Raw genomic sequence first — 10,417 nt, forward strand, 5'->3', positions numbered from 1 at the left:
CAACGACAGAAAGAATGTACCTCCCAATTCGTTTAATCTTTAAATATAGGAAAACCCTCAAAGAAATAATAATTAATTATGGTTTCTGCTTCCAAGCCGGTTATTCACAGAAGTAGATTTTTGTTTACATATCTTCTGACACTTGCTCGGTTTCTATTATAAAAAAATTGACGCGCGAGTCGTATCAAACAAAACTGTTAAATTTTTTTTTAAAAAAATTATTGGAATTACACCGTGATTAGGCTACTTATTTAGTAATACATACATTAAATGCATCTGTGTGAGTAAAGTGTAAGCTAATTGTACATGAAAACTAAATTTAACCTATTTGTACATCGATGTCGTATCGTATACGTTTCGTGTAACTTGTAGTGTAGTCTTGAAAACTCCTTTCCGTCTGTAACGAGTTTCAAATTGGAAAATCTACTTAGAGACCAACTTTGAAACTTGCCTCCACGCCCTTGTTTTTCCAATTTTCTACTTTTCACAAATCTTTAGGAACTCTGTTGTCTGTTATTTATTTTTATTTATTAAAGATAAGGTCTAATATTGTTTCGTATATTTAATTAATTTATTAAATCGTACCTACTATTTTATTTTCACTTAATATAATAATTACATTGGCTGAAATAAATGCACTAATAAATAAATTATCAATGCAATCTAAAAAATAGCACAATACGTTTAACACCTTTTTATCTTTTAATATGTATTGTTGCCATTGCAATTTACATTTCACAAACTATTATAATAAAATGTGTGAAACATGACCACTAACAGTAGGAACAGATTAAAAAATCATCCAGGATAATAAAGAAGTTATCGGCTGTGAGATCTGACGCCGGTGCCTAGCGAATGGAAAAAAGTAAAAAGGCGGGAACTTGATTCATAATGGCATCAAACATGGCGGCACTGATTGCGATCTGAAATAGAGATAAGAATGGGGTGGCTAGCTTTGTCTTGCGCCTGATGACTATTACAGTAGGTAGGTTATAATAAATAAACATCTGCTATGCTATTATAATGATTATTTGCATTGTTTGAAGGTGTTAATGTTGTATATTCAGCTGATGAGGTCTAAATGCTATTAGGTGTTTTAAAAAAACTTAATTTAAAATGCTTGAATGTCACATAGACTGCGCTATTTATAAATAAGCAGGTGGACAATGTAATTTTTTTTAAGGCTATAGTTTTCCTATAATCAGCTTGTCAAGTATATCATCCAATTTATAATTTCTGTAATTGCCACTTCTTACTGCTTCACGCAGCCTCGTTGACGTTGAAACAGCGAAAAAAACTATTATTGTTTGACTGGATAACTGGTCGATACTAGTGGATGGTACTCAAACTCAGGTGGATATTAATAATCCAGTAATTTATGTTTGAGTAGAAGCACAACACCTGAAATTTGTCAACCTCATCGGAAATGAGCAAAGTAAAGATTAATGATGGTTGAACATATTAGATTGTTGTACGTAGTCAGTCAGATAAATATGATTATCTGACGCCATCTTGCAAAAAGAAATATGAACGGATTACACAGAGTACCAATTTGAGTATTCATATTGATATACTCGAAATGCTTTTTGATTTTTTTTAATGTCGGTTGTAAAATTGGTCTAACGCCCATAGAAATTGTCACTAAGAAATAATAATTGTTACATCACCTGTGCGCAAAGGTTAGCCCTAGGGAACTAAGATAATATGTACGTGTATTTCACTGAAACATAGATTGGTTTTTAAACAGTAAAATTTGATATATATTCAATGAATTTCAACCTACTGTAACTTACACAAAACATTATGTTAAATTTTAACAAATGTGAAGAAAACTGCTTAATAAAACCGTGCATCATGAGGTTAAAGAATAATGGTAAGAAAAACGTTCAAGGGACAGACGTGTTGGAATCACTCGTTTCGCTGAAAAGGGTGTGGAAATGAAAGCAGCCAATGATAAAACACCTCAATCCGGTTTCCACTTTTTTACCAAATCTCCAGGGTCTATATTTTAGAAATCCACGAACGGGAAAAATCCGCTTGTCTTCTGATATTTGAATACAATAAAAAGTGTAATAAAATAAACTGGCCGCAATAATTTTTATTGTAAGGAGGACCCTCGAATTATCATTTAGATGGGGTAGTCCGCAATATGGCGCGAATTTCGGGAGCAAAAAATAGATAGACGCAGCGCCAATTGTCAGTTAGGGTGACCTTTTTAGTTTTCTGAAATTGCTTCGTACTAAACACGAATCATGTTTGATTGAGCTTTATTGGAAACATGAATCTTTTGTTTAAATAAAACCTAGTTCTCTTTATTTTAGCGTGTTATTCAAATGTTTCTAAATTAGTACGTATTTATGTGACATGCAATACATTGGCAACACAACAATTTATCTATTATTATATTTTTTTAACACTTTTCTAGATTAAATTATGATAGATAGTTCCAGTTAGTTAAGTATTCATAACAAGTGCCGGGATTTAATACAAATATTAAATTTTAATCTAAGTGTCGTCACCAACAAGTATTAATGACAATCTCCCCACAAAGAAGCTATTCCCCTGAAACACATTAGTCTGATTGTACTGTGTTCACATTTATCGCACGAGCGTTTTATTTGTTTTGTTTGATTTACTAACTTTATCGTTACCCTTTCCCCAAATATATATCTTATTTATTGCTGTAGAAATTGTTAATAAGAGGTTTAGTTTTATTGTTTTTCTTTTCTTAATGATTTTGTATTTGTATTTCTTATAAATATCATAGTAATAAAAAATCACAGCTTTAATTGAGTGATAAAACGGGTTATTTTTTATATTAAAATATTTCTGATAAAATTTTATATTAAACAAAACTTTTTTTACCTGGATGACGTTTTTGGTGATGTTATAATATAGAACTATTATTAAATGAACTTTATCATAGTAGCCGATATCTTTACATAAGTGGATCGGAATAAACGAATTGAAACTCGAAAAACGAAACTCTTATCAAATAAAATAACATGAATATTTAAAATTTAAGAAACAACAGTAAGCAGTCTTGTGATGTCTACGGTGGTGGGTTAAATTTGGGTCTGGAATCTTCGTGTTAGTATTCCGGGCAGAGCTCGTGCGATCGGTAGGATCAATAGGCCGTAAAAATCTTCTACTCTAAATCTATGAGGGTGACGACTTTCTCGTTCAGTGTAGTCAGCTTTAGCATCGATGGATGGCTACAGGCAAACACCTAGATGATTACTTCAGACGATGTACATAGGTATTTATAGACACATACATACAATTTGTTAAAGCAAAACATTACAAGTCATATATAAAATTATTATTATTAATTTAATGTGGTTTCTATACAGATCGAAATAGTATCACTGAAATTGAATTAATCATCGAAAAACAAACTTCAAATCGCTTTCGCCTGTTAACAAAGCATCAACCTAATAATTGGTTTGCCTGATTTCGGTTGGGGACGCCAAATGGAAAGAGAATCAGTCCTGATAAATGATTTTGGAACAAATGTTATTTTGATCTTTAGCGATACCGCGGGATTTGTGCGGGGGCGTTCAAAACGCTCGCCTTTTGATTGCATTGTGTGGCGTGATCGGACAATTAATTGCTATTTTCGTTTTTGTATAATGCTGTTAAGGTTAGGACCAGTTTTATTATTCGAAAATGGAATAATTTGTTCGTTTTACAATTGACATATTGTAATAAAGATATTGAAATAAGGTTTTAATTTGGCTTTATTAATAACTATGGCCCGCGGTTTCATTTGCGTAATATTTGATTTATATGAGGATGATAATGAATTTTAAATGATTACTTTGATAAAAAACTGTTGTATTTTAATGACTGCGTTACTATAAGTTTAAATAAAAGATATACCTATTTAGGAAAAAAGCAATGTATTTGAAAATTACAGAACCAAAAAACTAAACACTATTGTTACAAAAAAATTACATTTGGTTAATAGAAATGTTTGTAACAATAAAATTAAATAACTCATTATATACTCATTACTGCAAAAATAAAGTTTTAGAATTTCAAGTATACCAGTTATTAATTAGTAGTACATTCATAAATATTAATTAAAACACGCATGAAACAAAATTGCCATCTACTTTTATACGTCATTTTTTTTTTTTTTTCCTTATACACGCTAAAACGCCATCATGCATCACTCTTAACATCTTAATGAATAAAAAAAAAACATTTACTTATATTGATAACAATAACTTAATTATATTAAATTATTTAATTCTTCTAACTTTATTTTAACAAAAAATCTCGATTTTTCATACGAAATAGCTTAATTTGATAGCCATTTAATATTTATAAGGTTGCGTTCTCAAAAGGGTTGCCCTAAAACAGATTAAAAATTATTAACACAAAGTAGATTATTAAAATAAAAATTGTTTTGACATTTCACAAATCCAATGATGAAAATGAATTCCACTAACGGTCCAGAACGAGTTCTACAAAGAACATCCGGCGAGAATCTAGGTAGTTACTCTTTTAAGCTCGTTATAGTTGTTCGTTAGCTGGAATTATTAAAAGTGATGAAGTGCTTACTAATTTGTATGCGATCCAAGCGACTGTAGTGTTTTCGAGACGAGGTCCCATTAGGGGATTCATTTGACCAAAATAGATTGTGAACCAGCTGAGAACATAATAAATTACATAATTACAGAATTTGTACACATTTTAATATAAAATATCTTATATTACAAACTAGTCGTTAATAAGACCTTTATTTTAAGTATGAAGAATGATTTTTAGTAATTTACTAATAACAAGAGAGCCGAGATGGCCCAGTGGTTAGAACGCGTGCATCTTAACCGATGATTTCGGGTTCAAACCCAGGCAGGCACCACTGAAATTTCATGTGCTTAATTTGTGTTTATAATTCATCTCGTGCTCGGCGGTGAAGGAAAACATCGTGAGGAAACCTGCATGTGTCTAATTTCAACGAAATTCTGCCACATGTGTATTCCGCCAACCCGCATTGGAGCAGCGTGGTGGAATATGCTCCAAACCTTCTCCTCAAAGGGAGAGGAGGCCTTTATCCCAGCAGTGGGACATTTACGGGCTGCTAATACTAATAACAAATTTCAAAAGTAATTCTATCTATTTGTTTGTTAATCACTGAACTGAATTTGATGAAATTTAGTAAGTATGTACTTACTTATATAGCGAGATTGAACACAAAGGAAGGACATAGAATCAAAAAAATTACAATCTTTTCAGAAGCCCAGATTTGTGACGAACCGACGAATTGAGCAGTATTTTACTAATAAAGTTAATAAAGTGTGTAAAATTTAAATAAATTTACTTTACAAATCTATTAACTGAGTCTTAGAGTAACGGCCACCAGGAGTAACATACTTGGGACCTAGTTATGCCGTAGAATATCTGTTGAGTGGGTGGTACTTACTCAGACGGACTTGCAAAAAGCTCTACCACAAAGTATATTATTTTCTTAAAATATTACATAATTAGTAGTCAATAGAATTTTCACTTACAAGATCCACATGCAGAATGCGGTTAGCATGACGCAAGCTTGCACTATCCTAAACACGAAGAATGTTTACTTAAACATAAAAACAATATAACGTATTGGTTTTAATGTGAGAGCCGAGATGGCCGTACCTTAACCGATTTTTTTTTTTTTTATAGCCCGGGAGGGCAAATGACTCTGCTCCACCTGATGGTAAGTGGTAGTAGAGTCCAAACGCGACGACGGCTAGTGCAGTTGGGAAAGGTGATCTGCTCTAGCCGCCCCCGCCTTGCCTTGATTGCGGGTTCAAGCCCAGGTAAGTACCACTTAATTTTCATGTGCTTAATTTGTGTTTATAATTCATCTCATGCTCGGCGGTGAAGGAAAACATCGTGAGGAAACTTGCATGTGTCTAATTTCAACGAAATTCTGTCACATATGTATTCCACCAACCAGCATTGGAGCAACGTGGTGGAATATGCTCCAAACCTTCTCCTCAATGGGAGAGGAGGCCTTAGCCCAGCAGTGGGAAATTTACAGGCTGTTAATGTAGTGTAATGTTTAATATGAAAGCAGTTACGCATTTCCATCCGACGCATGTAGATTTCCTTACGACGCTTTCTTCACCGCCGAACACGGAATGAATTTAAAAACAGAGTAATCCAATTAATACTAAGTGGTGCCGATGAGAGTTTGTACCTGAATTTCTAGCTTTTATTTAAATCTAAATCTGTGAAAAACCTGCCACCGGTTCGGACATAAACACGAAGGGCCTAAAAAGAACCGGCAACAGACTGTATGTGGATTTTTTTTAAATATCATATTACTTAATTATAGTTTTCATATATTAATAAAAAATGTATTTTCATTTTTGAAATGGCCCTGAGGCGATTATTTCATTCCCTAATCGGCAATCAACTAAAAAATCATAAGTATTGTAATATTTAGCATCATAATAAACATTATATTATCGATGTTAACACATATTTATAGATGAACGTATTACCCTCGGTTTGGTCCTTGTTTCACCATCAATGGTCCAAGTATCAGCAAAAGAGTGAAGAATGCCGTGATGGCGTAAAGTGGGGTATGATAGGTTTCATACTCTGTCTCCGTTTTTTCTGGTGGCTTCGGATCAGCCTCAGGCGGTGGGGTCGGTGCGTCTTGACGTTTCTCACGAAGCTTGTCAATATCATTTTGTGGGTATTCGTACACATTAAACTGACTCTCGAGTTCCTCTTGTGGCGTGTCATCGTATTGGCGGTAATTCGGATAGCTGACGTCTACACAAATATATTATAAACATAAACTAAGGTAAATGTTACGCAGTAAGCGTTTCAATGTATCGTTAGGCTGTGGTTAGCTTATAAAGCTACAAATCCCGAGGTCCTGGGTTCAAAACCCAGGCTACCGCTCCGCCCACATGGCTCGAAGCGTTTTATACAGTTCTTTGATCTTATTCAACTTCATGATGGATATTGTATAGTTAGGTAAGGTTATCTCTATTAATAATTATTAATAATATAAATATTTAAAAGATATAACTTATATCTTTTAAACTACACAACGAATTTAATGCGGTTTTATTATATGTATAATATATGCAATCAAACGTCTAGAATTTAAACTTTCCTAGCCGGAAAAAACAAGGATTTTACTTTTACGTTTTTTCTTCAATCTTAGCGTTTGTATATTGTAGCCGTGTGTAGCCGAGACGGGTAGCGAGCATAGTATAAGATAGGTTTGACTTTTTTTTTGATGTTATCGGTAAGCGGACGAGCAAATAGGTCACCTGAAGTGGTCACAACGGTCCATAGACAATGGCGCTGTAAGAAATATTAACCATTCTTTACATCACCAATGCGCCACCAACCTCGGGAACTAAGATGTTATGTCCCTTGTGCCTGTAGTTACACTGGCTCACTCACCCTTCAAACCGGAACACAACAATACTTTGTACTGCTGTTTGGCGGCAGAATATCTGATGAGTGGGTACCTACCCAGACGGGCTTGCACAAAGCCCTACCACCAAGTGAATTTGAATTTAAAAAACTATATGAGATATTTATTATAGATCTCAATTAATTTATTTGTTTTATCGAGTTGATGGTTGATATGTAACAATACATGCGAGGATTCAATTGGTGGTTTTATGTAGTAAGGAAGTAAATTACAATATATTAAAATTTACCTTTGGTCACAAAATCTAGGGTCGAAATGTTCAGTATTTAAGTGATCGAAGCGGCTATGTAACACCCACTTTATACCTAATTTCTTACCTTGTGGCCTCTGTTTGATATAAGGATCAATCGCGTCGTACATTTCTTTAGCCTTTTCGTTTTTGTGTATCATTGTGTGATCTTTAAATTATATTCTTGACAAAACCGATGCTAATATTTTTTATTCTGTTAAATTTGACAAGTATCACGTCTAAATATTATTTCTTTCCTTTATAGAGTTATTTATTTCCTATTTCGTTGCTGGCCTGTTAGTATCGATAGTTATAAAAAATTAAGATATTATTTTTTTAGATTTTAAATTAAATGAATGTCTAGTTAATAATAAATAATAATAGTTGTAAATCCTTAATATGTATATACAAATTATGATAAGAGATCAAAATATAACTTAGATAAATAATCTATAACGTTTTAATCACGTCTAAGAACTAGCATCTATCGAAGTTCCCGAGGCTCTATCAATATCGGTCGACTATCTCGATCGATGGGTATGCGCGCGCGCACTATAATGACTCAATTATCCGCTTAGAGGAGGCGTGGTACACTACGCTATGTCTTCATTACAAGATATCGCTTTGTATGGAGCTGGAGTCTTTATATTTTATTTTATGAAGTGTTAGGCGAATTAATAAATATCGAAATTATCGAAAAATTACCAGTATTGTCTAATACAAACCACTCTTACGTATATCCGTTTTCATTTTCTTCTCCCGTTAATCATATAGCTTGCGCGAGGACAATAGTTCATGGAATCTGGGATCGAACCTGTGACTATCATATCGATAGGAGCCCGGTGGGTATTCCGGTGAACTACTGACTTTTAAATGATTAAGATTAATAATGGTGGTATTCAATGTGAGAAAGTAAGTATTCTGATTTCTGAATACGACCAAATCACAAAACTACGAATCAGTGTAATGCAAACTCGAAACGCAGAGAGCTGCAATGCGATTTCGTGAGGCAAGATCCTCACTCCCTCTCACTGTCAATGCCACTATTTCGGTGACATAAGCATCAATTATCTGCTTCTTGTGAAGAGTCGTGTAAATTCGCAGATTACAGCGATAAGATATTACCGATTAAGTTTAAACTTATATTATGTAGTTGATGTTGGCACTTATGTTAAGATTTCTGGTCTAGTACAATCAACGTATAATAGTTAAACAGTTATTATAATTCCTGCTATTTTTTGTACATTAGCCAGTATGTTTGTTTCACGTAGAAAAAATATGTTTAGTATTTAAAAATACTAAATAATAAGTTTCCATCTCCTCACCAGGTAGCCTAGAGCACACGCAGCGGTACTCAAGGATACTATCTCACTGGGAAATATAGCTAAGAATTTATTGGTAATATCGATACGGAGTCGTGATGGGCATGTACCGTATATTTTCAGTATCAAGCCATAGTCTAAACACTATCTCCTTTGATCTCAGTTTAAGCTGACCTCGCGGGTCATGAATTGATTTTTATGGTACCATTTTACGATCTGACCACACACACTTATGCACAATGTGTTTTTAGAACGAGACGTTGCGCTAGCCCGTTTGGGTAGGTAGCATGCATTTTTCACATATTCTACTGCGAAGCAGTAATGCTTAGTATTGTTGCTTTCGGTTTTCAGAATGATCTCTCATTCTTCATTCCACACCAATAAGCAATAATTATAACAATATAACACATCGCATCACAATTGGATGAGTGACTTGGTAACTTTTCTATTTTATGAATATTTATGTCAAACATATCAAAATTAAAATATTGTAGATGTATATTATCATTAAGATGAACAGCATTTGCGTTAATTCGAAAAAAAACTTATTAAAAATATTATCCTTATTTAAAATATAAATATTTAAATATGAAGTGGTTTAAAAATTAATATACATAAAAGTAAAATAATTGTCATTCTAGATATGATTGTGATGACGTACACTTTTCGAAACGTTTTGGCAGATGTCGGTCCCAGGGTCGCGGTCAAGCGTCCGTCACGGACTTCAATTTCCGGGGATGAGATGTGACATGATTTAAATTTTCATTTTGCGATGTCGTAAAGCGGTATAATAATGGAAGTCTGATTATTGTTTTATTCAAAAGGTCTTTACATTGCGAACGCCTCATGATATATTTTTTTACTTTAAAATTGGCAAACAGACGGGCGAATTGGCCACCCGATGGTAAGTGGTATCCATAGTGTCCCGTGGTCTCTCATATCGTCAATGTACCACAACCTTGGTGACTAAAATGTTATATTTCATGTGTCTATATTTATACTGGCTAACTCACTTTTCCAACTGGAACATCACAATACTACGTACATAGTGCCGTTTGGCGGTAGAATAAGTGGGTGATACCTACTCAGAGAGCGCAAGCGCATAGCTTGTATAGCCGTAGGGCTTGACGGTAGCGTCAAGTTAAGAGGAGAGAATATTATAGAGTTAATTAAAACTTGATTCTCTTTCCCAGTGTTGCATTTAGAATATATTTTTACAATTAACATATTCAATAGCTAGTTGACAGATAATGAAATAATCACAAGTTAAATAAATGAGTTTGCTACTCATCGTATTTAAGGCGTGAAAAGCATAAATTTGTATTTAATTAAAAATGAAGCTTCATACAGTTCTAATATAAATATCAAGGTTGAGTGTGATTAAAGCAATGTATATGTATCGTAAATATA

At 33.6% G+C, this 10,417-nt stretch overlaps 1 long non-coding RNA gene across 1 annotated transcript; it reads right to left on the reverse strand.

Annotated features, from left to right (window-relative positions):
* Nucleotides 1-4,568: 4,568 nt before the first annotated feature.
* On the reverse strand, nucleotides 4,569-6,693 carry LOC125066022. Its single transcript, XR_007119650.1, has 3 exons — nucleotides 6,501-6,693; nucleotides 5,520-5,567; nucleotides 4,569-4,657 (listed from the first exon to the last, which is right to left on the reverse strand). It is a non-coding gene; the product is annotated as an uncharacterized LOC125066022 (long non-coding RNA).
* Nucleotides 6,694-10,417: the final 3,724 nt, after the last annotated feature.

Source organism: Vanessa atalanta, chromosome 8, assembly GCF_905147765.1.
Source record: "Vanessa atalanta chromosome 8, ilVanAtal1.2, whole genome shotgun sequence".
Taxonomy (NCBI): Eukaryota; Metazoa; Arthropoda; class Insecta; order Lepidoptera; family Nymphalidae; genus Vanessa; species Vanessa atalanta.